At 39.7% G+C, this 12,885-nt stretch overlaps 1 protein-coding gene across 4 annotated transcripts in view; it reads right to left on the bottom strand.

Annotated features, from left to right (window-relative positions):
* The window catches only part of LOC110988519 (uncharacterized), a 98,371-nt gene that overhangs the window by 58,898 nt on the left and 26,588 nt on the right, over positions 1-12,885 (bottom strand). For 3 of the 4 annotated variants that reach the window (XM_087148796.1, XM_087148795.1, XM_087148797.1), the window contains one exon: positions 4,632-4,747. The exons of the other annotated variant lie outside the window; for it this stretch is intronic. The gene's annotated coding sequence lies outside the window, so the exon portion shown is untranslated. The remainder of the gene's footprint in view (positions 1-4,631; positions 4,748-12,885) is intronic. 4 annotated transcript variants of the gene reach the window in all.

The following is a 12,885-nucleotide window of genomic DNA, read 5'->3' as shown; positions in this document are numbered from 1 at the left end:
TTCAGAATCATTTATGGTAGAGCAAGGTTGTAGGTAAGGTGATGGCTTAAGCCCTTATTTGTTTCTTTATGCGCTGAGGTTTTGTCCATGATGTTATACAATGATCAGAATGTACAGGGCATGAAAGTAAGCAACAAGGAATGCCTAATATCCCACTATGCTGATGACATATTACTTTTTTAAGATGGTACAGAGAGATCTATGTATAATGCGTTCGGTATCTTGGACTGCTTCGCAAGTATGTCGGGGTTGTGAGTTAATGTCGATGAAACTGGTGTTGTTTGGATAGGTCGAAAGAAACGTTCCTCGGACAGATTGTGTGAGAATATTAAACTCCACTGGATAGAGCCAAATGACACATTCAAAATATTAGGTATTTCTTTCTCAACTAATCTGGAGTCCACGGTGTCGATTAATTATAACTCAGTCATTTCAAGACTGAGAAAGTTTATAGCTCAGTGGTCCAAACGGAACCTTACGGTCCTCGGACAAGTGACTGTAGTGAAGTCACTTCTCATGTCTAAACTTACTTATTTTATTCTTACCTTACCGGATCCTTCAGTGGATATTGTAAAAGAGTCGAATGTTATGTTTTTTAACTTCCTCTGGAAAGGACAGGATCATGTTTCAAGAAGTCAAATGATTCAAGACGATAAACAGGGTGGTTTACAAATGGTTGACGTTAAGGCCTATATGGATGCTCTGAAAATTACATGGTTACGTCGTCTCTTAGTGTAAGAATGTTCGGGATGGGCATACCTGTGTCGAAGAATATTTGATATTAACCATTTGTTGTTTATAGAAGGTGGCTTAATGGATTCATTTCCATCTCGAAAAACCCTGTTTTGGGGCAATCAATTTTGGGTTGACGTTTTAACCTCTTGGCAGAATTTTACTGTGGTCCATAAACCATTAACTAATGTAGAGGTTTTAAAAACAACACTTTGGTATAACAATCAAATTAAGATTGGCAATAAGAGTATTCATCATAAGCACTGGTCTGCAGCTGGTATTGTTTGCATATGTGATCTTTTAGATGATATGGGTATTTCCTTTTACGCCTAAGTTAGTAGAAAAGTATTAAAGTAAAAGTAAAAGTAAAAGTGTTATGAGAAACACAGTTAATAATGTGTCCAAATTGGGGGAACAATGACCCACGTTTGGATTTCAAATTTTACTTCCTCTGTCACACTTTGTTATCAAACTTCATGAAATGACCCATATGAAAGTTTCATCAAAGTACCAAGCTGAAGTCAATGAACAAACAAATATGTGTAAAGAACCTACAGTATGGAGAAAAATTGTACCTTTAATCATGTCAGACGACCCCTGATAACATCATCATGCCTTCATTATTTTAGTTTGATCTGTACATAAGGGTCTGCAGTCATCACATAATGTCAATTTTGTCTAAACACTTCCCTTTTTAGCTACATGTATGTGCCAAGTTTCAACTCAATCGGACATGCACTTCAAGAGACATACATGTAGGGCTCTAAAGAATGTACCTTTAATGTGCCAGGGTTTGGTTCAGAATGATGTGGCTTTCACCACCGCCAACGAAGAAATTAAGAAGCAACGAGCTGTCGGCGGGCACAGTAGAAATATTTAATATTAATTATTAACTGATTTAGACACCCATACAACAAAGTAATAAGTAATAGAGGCAAAATGGTTATTTTCAAGTGACTCCGCATTTCCAGATAAAAATAATACCAGAATAAATCCACACCATCCCTGCAGAAAAAACTCTCCCAAGAGTGATTGACAGCTCTATTGTCCCGGTAGACGCAATGCCAATCGTAAAAGTATTTGGGTCTGGGTGACATTATCTTTGAAGATGCCACCAGTTCTAGGAGGACTTGCCCGACAGCTTTAGGCAATTTATAAATTCATTCTTTGCAAGCAAAGCAGTCATTGGTGGACTTCCAACACTCACAGAGTTATGTTATGTTGCCTAGAAACAGTTTTACCAAGGAGAATCCTGGGCCTGCTCAGGCCAGCTTCCTGGCTGCAAGCCTGACTTTTTTTTTAAGAAGTGTGCAGAGTTACTTGGAAGTACAGCCCGGGAGAAATTAAATAATGCTCTTTTGCATCCTTTTCCTGAAATTAAAGATGAATAATGCGCAATGTACATACATGTATCTCCCAGGCCTGCAATTTGTTTATAACTTCTTCCACAGTACTTCTGATCTATCTCTCACAAAAAAGAATTATCCAGCTGAGAAATCCAAATCCACGTAAATACATGTACATATTTCACAACCACACAACGCACAACTGCACGCAATTTGCTGGATTTTACAACGAATTGCAAAAGTTGCAAAAGTTTTCGGGTTATTTTTGTATTAAAAATATTTACATTTGAAATGCACAGATCTCCTATATTGGTGAAGTGGTTGATTATTTCCAACAGTAGAGTAATAGGTGTTTGAAGAATCCCAGCTAGGAAATGATGACCACATAGTTGCTCACAATGCAAACAGTCCACAGTTGAGAACGCGAACAGCGAAAACTGGGCAATCAGCTGTTAGATCAGATACTTACTGTTGAGGGGTAGCCCTCCGTGGTAGTTCGACTGGCTTCCTTTGTATACACATAATCCCCCTGGCTCCCTGAACACACGATTGTTAAAGGAACATGGGCAGAACTTGGGACGTTCGCATGTGTGGGGACGGGCACGCCGGCGAACGCTTAAAATATTTTTGACGCCTCACCTAAGCACGATTGGATGTAGCAAGAATTTAGAATTGTTATGCAATAAGCACTGTAAGCTCAGTGCTTGTCCGAGAGCTTGCGAAAAAACTTCACAAGCTTACTCGGTTGGGACTCGAACCCACAACCTCCTGAGCATACAGTGCTTATTAATATATGTTGGGTAAGGGCAAACCTGTTATATATAATTAACATCTCCCCAATGCAAAAAATGCATCTTGAAAAATAGTTCACGGAACCCGCTGCTTCATTTGACTCGGACCGGCCAGCCGACCCCGGCAAGCTCGGTGGTCGAGTGGTTAAGACATCTGCACTGGTAAGCAGGAAGTCGTGGGTTCAAGTCCCACCCGAGTAAGCTTATGAGGTTTTTTTCGTAAGCTCTCTGACAATCACTGAGCATACAGTGCTTATTAATTTACGTTGGGTAAGGGCAAACCCGTTATATATAATTAGATGATACATGTATATAATCAGTTAGGAATTTTACTATAATATTGGTCAATTGGTGACAAATTATCGGTTGATGACACTGCATTTACTACATTATGAGTAGTAAATAGCCCCCTCTACATGTACATACACCTACTTCATAGACGGCTTCAAAAACTTCTAAGCAACTTGTGGACATCAATTAAACTTGTGTAGATATACTGTGGTTATTTACTGTTTAAATGTGCGAGGGCAAAAGACATTTTACTGGAAAAATAGAGACATAAGAATCAGTTCAGCATTCAGGGTATGAAGTTGAATAGGAAGAAATTAAACATGGCAGTTATCAAACTGCAGGGAACATACTACATCATACAATCTAAGAAACTACATATGCAGTTGACTCTTGGTAATAAGAGCTTGGATAAGATGAGAATACTTCACCAGTCCCAACCAAAGTCTGTACATTCCTATGAGGAACAAAATCTTTAATATGGGCTTGGGTAATACGAGATTTCAGTTAAGACGAGTGCTTTTGCCGGTCCAGTCAAGTCCAAAGTGTAATGCTAGTTCTCTATTTAGCACAAGCATTTTGAAAACAACTTGTCAATCAACGAGCCCATTCAATACAGGTGCCCTTGTATTAGGTGCAGTGAAAATGCTCACAACCAACGACTGCAGTTTGGGGGAATTTTAGATTCCCTAGCAATCAAAGGTTTTTTAATATGGACACTTTCATGCCGCAGATGGGAACAAACACAATGGACAGTGGGTGTTCACGATTCCCAGGGCACCAGATGGTCCAATCAGAACAAACTCATTACCAATTCCCTACCAAACATGAAAAAGAGAGCAGAAAAATGCCCCTACCCAACTTCAAATCTAACACAAAATTCATTTGTTATTAAAATCCCTTCTCTTACCTATAAATATCCTTTGGGGGGTCATATGTATGAATTCTGAATCCAAAAAGTAAAAACAAAATTCATTTTCTGCCAAAAAACATATTAACCAGGTCCTGACCTACGTATGCCCTCTATTGTCCATCTTAAAAATCACTGGTTTCCTTCACTTGGTAATGTATAAAGTTGCATCTCTTTGGTCAGTCACCAACTAAAATGTTAATGTACATGCACGTTCTCTCGTGACAGCGTCCATGCCATGCAGGTTACATTGTAATGATTGGTGTCTGCTTGTCTCATTGTTGCATTTTATTAATTTTTTGCTTTGTTCTCAATTACGGTATAACAACAACTCTATTAAATCTACATTACACTTTCATAAGGAACATGTTCGAACTGTTTTGAAAGCAAATTCATTACCCTTCAACAGTAGTTTGATCGACAAATGACACATACGAAAGGAAAAATACTTTTTACTTAAGACAAGGGTATATCTCAAGGCCCTCGTATTAATGAGAGTTGACTGTACATTGTATGTCTTAGAAAGGCACATATTACATTATTTCTTACAAATCAAGAGATTACCTTGTAGATGGGTGAATTGTCATGAGGAAGTGTCTCCAATTTTGGTACTCTGGGAGCAATGAATGGGCCAAATTGCGTTCTTTGTTGGATGAGTTTACGAGCAAACACTCCGACAACTGCAAAAAAGCAGGTTAAATTTATGAAATGAATAAAAAGCATATATCTTCATTTTTATAGGCCATTATGGTCTGTCTAAAGCAGAGGGTGGAAACTGTGTTCATGTACAGGCACATGTATGCTTGAGAAAGCACCGGCAAGAGCAGATCCCAAAAAAGACCAGTCAAATTTTATAGCAGTTTGTGTCAGAAGTTTCAGATGTTTAATCATTATACAGAACCAATATTAAACAAGAAGTTTATGCCTGTTAGAGAACAGAGCAAAGGCTTTTCTGCATTTTGAAAGTGGCTTTAAAGAATGGACATTAAATGTCACATTATTTTCATCCAGCTATCTGGAAAGTTGAAACACACATGGACTCCAGGAGATACGAAGCTTTAAACACTGCACCTTCAATGTCACATGACTTCTTACTTGATGAGGTCATCATCACAAAATGCACAGTGCGGAAAAGCCAATTTTATTTTCAGCAGCAGTCCTGCATCTATTTCTTGATATCTAAAGTATGCCCACTGAAGTACATGTGTGTGTAATACCTGGTGCCAAGAAGGTAAAGTTTTCTGTGTTACAATAAAGCTTTTGGTGAAGAGTGCACTTCATGGTAAATGATGGCAGAATGATCTGATTTGTGACAAATGGAGTATTCACAATTTAGGGATGCACACAAATTAAGTTGGCGTCTTTTCAACTGAGTTATAATGCAAAACCATCTTTCTGAAACAGAATGTGAAACAATATGCATGTTTATTGTTGAGTTACATGTACGTATAATTCCAGGCAATGGATGCTTTTCAGTGATGTCATACATGTAAGCTGCTTTCTCCTGTCAAGCAATGGTACATTTAATTCACTAAAACTCCTCCCCACAGTAAAGTAGGAGAATCTACCAGCTAATGCCTACCCAAACAGTCACTATATTTCAAATTTTCTTTGCACCTTATTCTATTGCTAAAACTTTATCAATTTTTGCGCACTTATACCACAGTGCATTGCGACACCGCATGGTTCATCCTTTTTCTGAGTGCAAGGTCTGAGCCACAGCTAGGACGGGAAGGCATCAACTGTTTGAGTAGGTATTAGTAGCAGACTCTCTCACACTAAGGTGGGGGAGGAGTCCACTGCACTTATCCTACCCAAACAGTTCCAATATTTGCAGAGTAGCGACACACTCTGGAGGTGGGTTGGCGAGGACACACTGAAAGTGAGAAAAACCATGAAGAATGATGAGGACCTGCCAAAAAAAGGAGGCCATTAGATAGAGCTGGAGGTGGCTCACCCAGTACAGGTCCTTGTGGTCTCAGTGAAGAGGCTAGTATTGTCTTGCCATGAAAGAACTCATTGCAAGACTTTATTCAGGTAGTATGAGGTGCATGATGATAGTGTTTTCCACCATGCTGCCCATATCTTCCAACAGGACACCACCGAGGGATGTCTGTAAAGGTAGATGCCACTCTGTCGTGAACTGTGATTGGCAGTCTGGTTTGTGATCTGGGAAGGTTGGCCATTCAAGATAGGTGAACTTGATGACCGAGGAACCTAACTAGCCATAGTTTCTCTGATTACTGTTCGATGAAGTTTATTAGGGTTGTGACAGAAGAAGAGTAATAGTACCTCCAACTGTGAGTCATGGCCATATACCATTATGAGAAATTGAACAGAACGGCAAGGCTTGCCGTAAGGAGAACCAGAGTGCTCTATAACATTAGAGATGAAGATGTCTTGTTGCTGGGATAAATTTGAATAGGACTTTATACAGGAGCCTAGGGCTGGGATGAACTGGACGCTGTGGTGTTACCATCCAATGACACCATCTGTGATGGATACATTTGGTAATCCACTGCCCCAGAACAAAGAGGTCATTGGAAGTAGAAAGGCCGGCTTCATCGAAGTGTATGATGATGAGGCTTCAATGATAGCTGGGGGGAAATCTTTGAAGAGCAGAAGGACACGAGACAGGTCCCAACAGGGAATGAGTCGTCTCGGATAGGAATGCTCAATAAACATGCCAAGACGAGAGTACTTGAGGGCAGTGTTTCCTGAGAGAGTGGAGCCAACTGGGGGAACGACGGTGGATAACTCAGATGACAGAACGGTAGTTATGTATGAATGCTAACTGTAGTTCCCAGTAAAGTAGGTACAAGAGAGGAAGTCGGCTACTGCGGTTATAGGCACCTCGGTTGGAGCTGCACAACAACTGACACATCATGACGTAGAAAGCTATTTTCTGTTGTGAAGAGAGAAGAGAAGACATATAGAGACACTCCCAAATGATACAGACAGAACTACTAGGACAAACGGACAGTGCTGGATATATCAGGACTGCCAAATGCAAGGTCGCCGTGCCATGAGCTGTTTCACTCTGCAGAACAGGGTCATCTCCTGAAAGTAAGGTTATGTCGGGAATGAACATGTCAGGAGGCCAGAAGGCAAGAGTCTGGTTTTTGTCAAAAACTTGATGGCTGGGATAATGCGGCGGATGTGACCTTTGGCAATCAGTAGAGCAAGCAGTTTGCTGTCGCATCTGGATGTAATGACCGCAAGGAGGAATGCAGGTTTGATGCTCAGATGAAGATTAAATGCATCGGAGAGCAGCTCGAAGGGGGGACCAGCGAGAATGCATAAGATGTTTCTAAGGTCCCAGGATAGAAAAAGGCATTTGATGTGAAGACGCTCAACAAGCATTCCTCGAACATGGTGGATGGCGGTCTTATCAGAGACCGTCGATCCATCGCTGAAGCCCGAATGGATGGCTGCCAAGGCTGACGGTACTTGCCGATGGTGACAATCTGAAGGCCTGAGTAGAACAGATACACGAAAAGTCTGCGACAGAACTCACATCAGCTTCGGTTGGAGAAACATCGTGGACGTTGCACCGTCTAGTAAAATGTTGTAGTTGGCTGTTGTAAATCTTGCGAGTGGACAGTCATTGACCCCGGGCCACCATAGATGCAGCGTCTGCAGCAATGCATGATGCTCTGAAGGATCACTGGATAACCTCCAGCACGTAAAGTGAAGACCCTCCAATGCTGGCGGGAGGATCCCCGACTCGGGCTGATGGAGGATGTCCTCCCTGACAGGAAGGACCAACGGCTGTCGTACCAGGAGTCTTGTCAGTTCTGGAAACCACATGTACAGTTGGCGAGGCCAGAATGGGGCGACGAGGAGGATCCGACATGGCTTGCATTCTATCTTGGACAGAACCCACGGGATGAGGGAGATTGGAGGGAAGGCATACGCCAGAAGGCCCGACCAGTCAATCTGTAGGGCATCTGTCACCCATGCCCATGGGTTGTAAAACTTCCTTTCCTTTCCTTTCATTTTACATCCTCAATTTAAAACTTCCTTTCCTTTCCTTCTACATCCTCAATGTAAAACTTCCTTTCCTTTCATTTTACATCCTCATTGTAAAACTTCCTTTTCTTTCCTTTCCTTCTACATCCTCAATGTAAAACTTCCTTTCCTTTCCTTCTACATCCTCAATGAAAAACTGCCTTTCCTTTCCTTCTACATCCTCATTGTAAAACTTCTCTTCCTTTCATTTTACATCCTCATTGTAAAACTTCCTTTCCTTTCCTTTCATTTTTCATTCTCATTGTAAAACTTCCTTTCCTTTCCTTTCCTTTCCTTCTACATCCTCAATGAAAAACTGCCTTTCCTTTCCTTCTACATCCTCATTGTAAAACTTCTCTTCCTTTCATTTTACATCCTCATTGTAAAACTTCCTTTCCTTTCCTTTCATTTTACATCCTCAATGTAAAACTTCCTTTCCTTTCATTTTACATCCTAAATGTAAAACTTCCTTTCCTTTCATTTTACATCCTCATTGTAAAACTTCCTTTCCTTTCATTCTACATCCTCAATGTAAAACTTCCTTTCCTTTCATTCTACATCCTCAATGTAAAACTTCCTTTCCTTTCATTCTACATCCTCAATGTAAAACTTCCTTTCCTTTCCTTCTACATCCTCAATGTAAAAATTCCTTTCCTTTCCTTTCATTTTACATCCTCAATGTAAAACTTCCTTTCCTTTCATTTTACATCCTCAAAGTAAAACTTCCTTTCCTTTCCTTCTACATACTCAATGTAAAACTTCCTTTCCTTTCCTTCTACATACTCAATGTAAAACTTCCTTTCCTTTCCTTTCATTTTACATCCTCAATGTAAAACTTCCTTTCCTTTCCTTCTACATCCTCATTGTAAAACTTCCTTTCCTTTCCTTTCATTCTACATCCTCAATGTAAAACTTCTTTTCCTTTCCTTTCCTTTCATTCTACATCCTCAATGTAAAACTTCTTTTCCTTTCCTTTCCTTTCATTCTACATCCTCAATGTAAAACTTCCTTTCTGATGTGACTTTGTTGGTTTACACAATCCCGCCTTGTTGGTGTGGTTGGTTCCTAGAGGGTTTTTGATGACTCTGTTTCAGAGCTCTGTAGAAAGAACGCATAATTATTTTGTTGCTCTCTGCTTGCTGGCAACAACTGTGTACATTATTGTACAAGTACCTTCTTAAGATCATGCACTGCTTATATGTACAATCGCCATCCATTCAACTATTGGCACAAGTTGTGGGATGCTGCATGGTAAGTTACACATGTTTACACAGTTTAGTGGTGGGTAGCTGTGTCAGTCAGGTAGAATACAAATATAAATGTTTACACAGATTTAGTATTCTGCACAGTGTATTCACTTCTTCCTAGCGATTTTCAAACCCTATATATTTCGTCTTGGGAAAAGGTCAAGAAGTGTAATAACTCTCACATGATTTTGATGATCATCTATCTTCATCCCAAAATATTCATTAGTTGTAATGTAGATAATGTATAAAGACTTCATTTTTTTATGAATTGTATATTAATTAAAGAAGTTCATGAGCATATGCACACCTTTCTTAAAGTGCCCATGGACAGTGACGTGATGTAAGCGCCTTTTTTTCTTGGATATATTTGAGCATTTTATGACTCTCATTGAACATTAGTTCACAGAAATAATACAAGATAGAATTAAGACTTGGACACATAATTTTGACATTTGTAGTATCATGAAATATTATCTTGCATTTTACAGTGAACAGCCCTGTGTACTCCCGGACTAGTGCTGTTGAACGTTTTTCATAAAGCCAGAATGCAGTTGGTGTGTTTATTACACTAAATGTATATTTTCTTCAATCAGTACCTGATTTGGCAAACCTTCACTTTTATCGGTGAAGAGTGATGTGTCAATATCTGATTTACTCTCTCTGCACTAAGTGAATTATTTTCTGAATGACATTTGGCCATACTACAATCACAATGATACAGTTGGAGTAAATTAAAACAAGATATTTGTGAAATCAGGCTAAAGCTTTTACTTATGGTTAGGAGATTTTCTACCCATTTTAAGAAAGGCAGCAGAGATTGCTTGTCTGGAAATGCTGCTTAGTATCAGCAATCTTAAACAAGGAAACATGGACCTTGTCACAGCTAATCAAAAACTCCTGCAGGCAAATCCAGCTCCTGCTATCAAGGGGATTCAGGTCCTCAACTGACTGGACCGTACCCCAAGAAAAACTGCCAAGAATGTTCACACTTGTCTGACCAGACTAACCATGGCACTCAACAAAAGATGCATACCATTTGCACACACACACAAACAGAGATTGGGTTTTTCAAGAGACTTACATGTATTCACTGCACGGGGAAGAAAATATGAGCAAACTGTTTACTAAAAGGAAAAATACAAGGAAAGTGTGGCATTTCTCTCCCCCCCCTTTAATAAATGTATTTATACATTTTCCTGACAGTTATCTCAAGAGTGACTTAGAAAGTCAGCTCCGATGTTGTCATTTCCCTTTATGGCCTCAATGTGAAAGCAACAGGGCTGCAGGACCAATGCCCAGCACATTATCCTAGGAACGTCAAAGGCTGGTGATCCGTTTCAAGGGTGAAACGTCTACCATAAAGGTAAAACTCAAACTTGCGGAAAGCCCAGACAATGGCAAAGCACTCTTTTTCTATCACTGAGTAAGATCTGTCTCTGGGAAGGAGCTTCTTACTCGCATAAGCATAAAAGGCAGTGGAAATCGAGCCTCTCTCTCCAGTGGATTGTTTCCCTCATGTGACTTTCAAGCTGCACAAATTTCCATGGATTTTTCAAGCCTTTATCAAGTCAAAGATTTCCCCCACAATAGATCACGTAAATATTAAATGGCACCTGAGTTTTCTGGAAATGCGACCAGTAGGTCATGAGCAATTGGGAGCTGTGCTGGGTTCTTACAGTTCAATAACATACCCCCACTGTTGAGTAGTGTTCTATTTCATTCCAGCGGGAGTTAACAATGCAAGAGTGCACTATTAACACTTCAACTTCCACAAGTCCTGCATTCACTTTTGTGAACTTCTGTACATATATGTATGTTGGGCACAGTCAATTACCACAATCGCGTAATCACATCATGCCATCAAATGATCCTGTATGAAATCTTCATCTTATCTTCTTTATTTTTGAATATTCACACACAACCAACAGTTTAAAGTGAAGGAAATCTGCTGACAACAGAATTATAAGAGATGACTTGGAAGATGCCAATGGTCCTTCTTTCCTAGGGACACTGACACACATACTGCTGTCACTGTGTTTTCAAAAACACAAGTAGCTGCAAAAAATATTGAGCTCTCACATTTTACACTTTGATTCAGAGCAGCCACCATAAGCCATGCTTTGCATGAGTATTGTGGCGAAACAGGGTGCCTGTAGAGACTCATCTATCTTAGTATTATAATTCATGCGCACGTAGATCATACATTTAGCATGGGCGCACAGCGGAACATCAGAAGCCCACATCACCTTAGGTCTGGCCACTGGCAGGATGGGTTGCCGGGATTTCATAAGATGGCAGTGTGCTCACAAGAGCTCTATGAGTTGTACGGCTAGGGAACCAGTTAAGTGGAAATTAGCGAAGCTTAGACTGGAGAGATCGCATGCCATTGATGATACAATGTTGGCATAGTAACGGTTGATTGCAATCCTGGTCTGAGAGCTTGCTTTCCTCTTTGAGGTTTACTGGGTGCAGGTTTCTGTTAGAGTCCAGTGTGGACCATTATAATTGACCGTTGTTACATAATAACAGCCTGAGGCTGCTTGAGGATTACCTGTTCATTGAGGGTTACCTTGGTTATTGAGGGTTACCTTGGTCACTGAGGGTTACCTTGGTCACTTTGAGGGTTATACCCTGGTCACCGTGAGTGTTACCCTGGTTTGGTTGAGGATAACAAGTTTCTAATTACGTTATTGATGCAGTTGACCACATACATGTAGAACTACCTACCTGTGAGGATCATTTGGGCAATTCCACGGTAATGGAATTACATTTCAGAGCAAAATTGACTGTTATTTTCCATGCTATGAATTAGTCCTATGACCTACATGTAGCTGACTACAAAGTCTTTAATAAGGTCTTGTTAAAGCCCTACCATCATACCAGTAAGAAAAGATTGAAACATACTACTTGTAGAAAGGTCCAAGGCCCAGAATGTTTCGGTAACGGAATTACGTCAGAAAATGAGAAACTTTTTTAAACATAATTTTGAAAAATAAATTCTCTGAAATCTATAACATGAAAGCCACAGCTACACATCTATTTGTTTTCCCTATGGTTTCAACTTTATTGTAGCAGCAGTTTTAGAGTATTGATATTTACAAATTTTCCATACTTGGTCATTTTTTCAAAAAAAGCAGTGGTAACGGAATTAAAAAAACATAACAGAATTACACTTGCAACATGAACCTTGAAAAATTCCAATTTTTGAAAAGCTCTGGGCATGTTTTTAGCTTTAACCACATTAAAATAAACCGTAATACAATGCATCGGTATGCCAAATTGAAAGATAATTCAATTTTTGTACCTAGCAACAAGGATTTATTAGAAAAGAACACAAAATTTGAAACTTGTGAACCCTGAGTTGTGATCAGAAACAAGGCAGTTGCTTCAAGAATATTTGTTGGCTTCAAACTGTTTAATCTTGCTCCTGTTTGCAGGCTAAGACTTGCTTCCATATATATCCAACAGTAAACATTAAATATGGTAATGAAATTACACAATTACAACCCATGAACATGGTATTACCTAATGAGCTGTGAAACCACAATACTATTGTCCAT

This window comes from Acanthaster planci, linkage group LG18 (genome assembly GCF_054643075.1).
Source record: "Acanthaster planci isolate LZ-2023a linkage group LG18, COTS_SCS, whole genome shotgun sequence".
In the NCBI taxonomy this organism is placed as follows: domain Eukaryota; kingdom Metazoa; phylum Echinodermata; class Asteroidea; order Valvatida; family Acanthasteridae; genus Acanthaster; species Acanthaster planci.
Note: the sequence above shows the minus strand (reverse complement) of the source record. Positions and strands in the feature narration are given on the sequence as shown.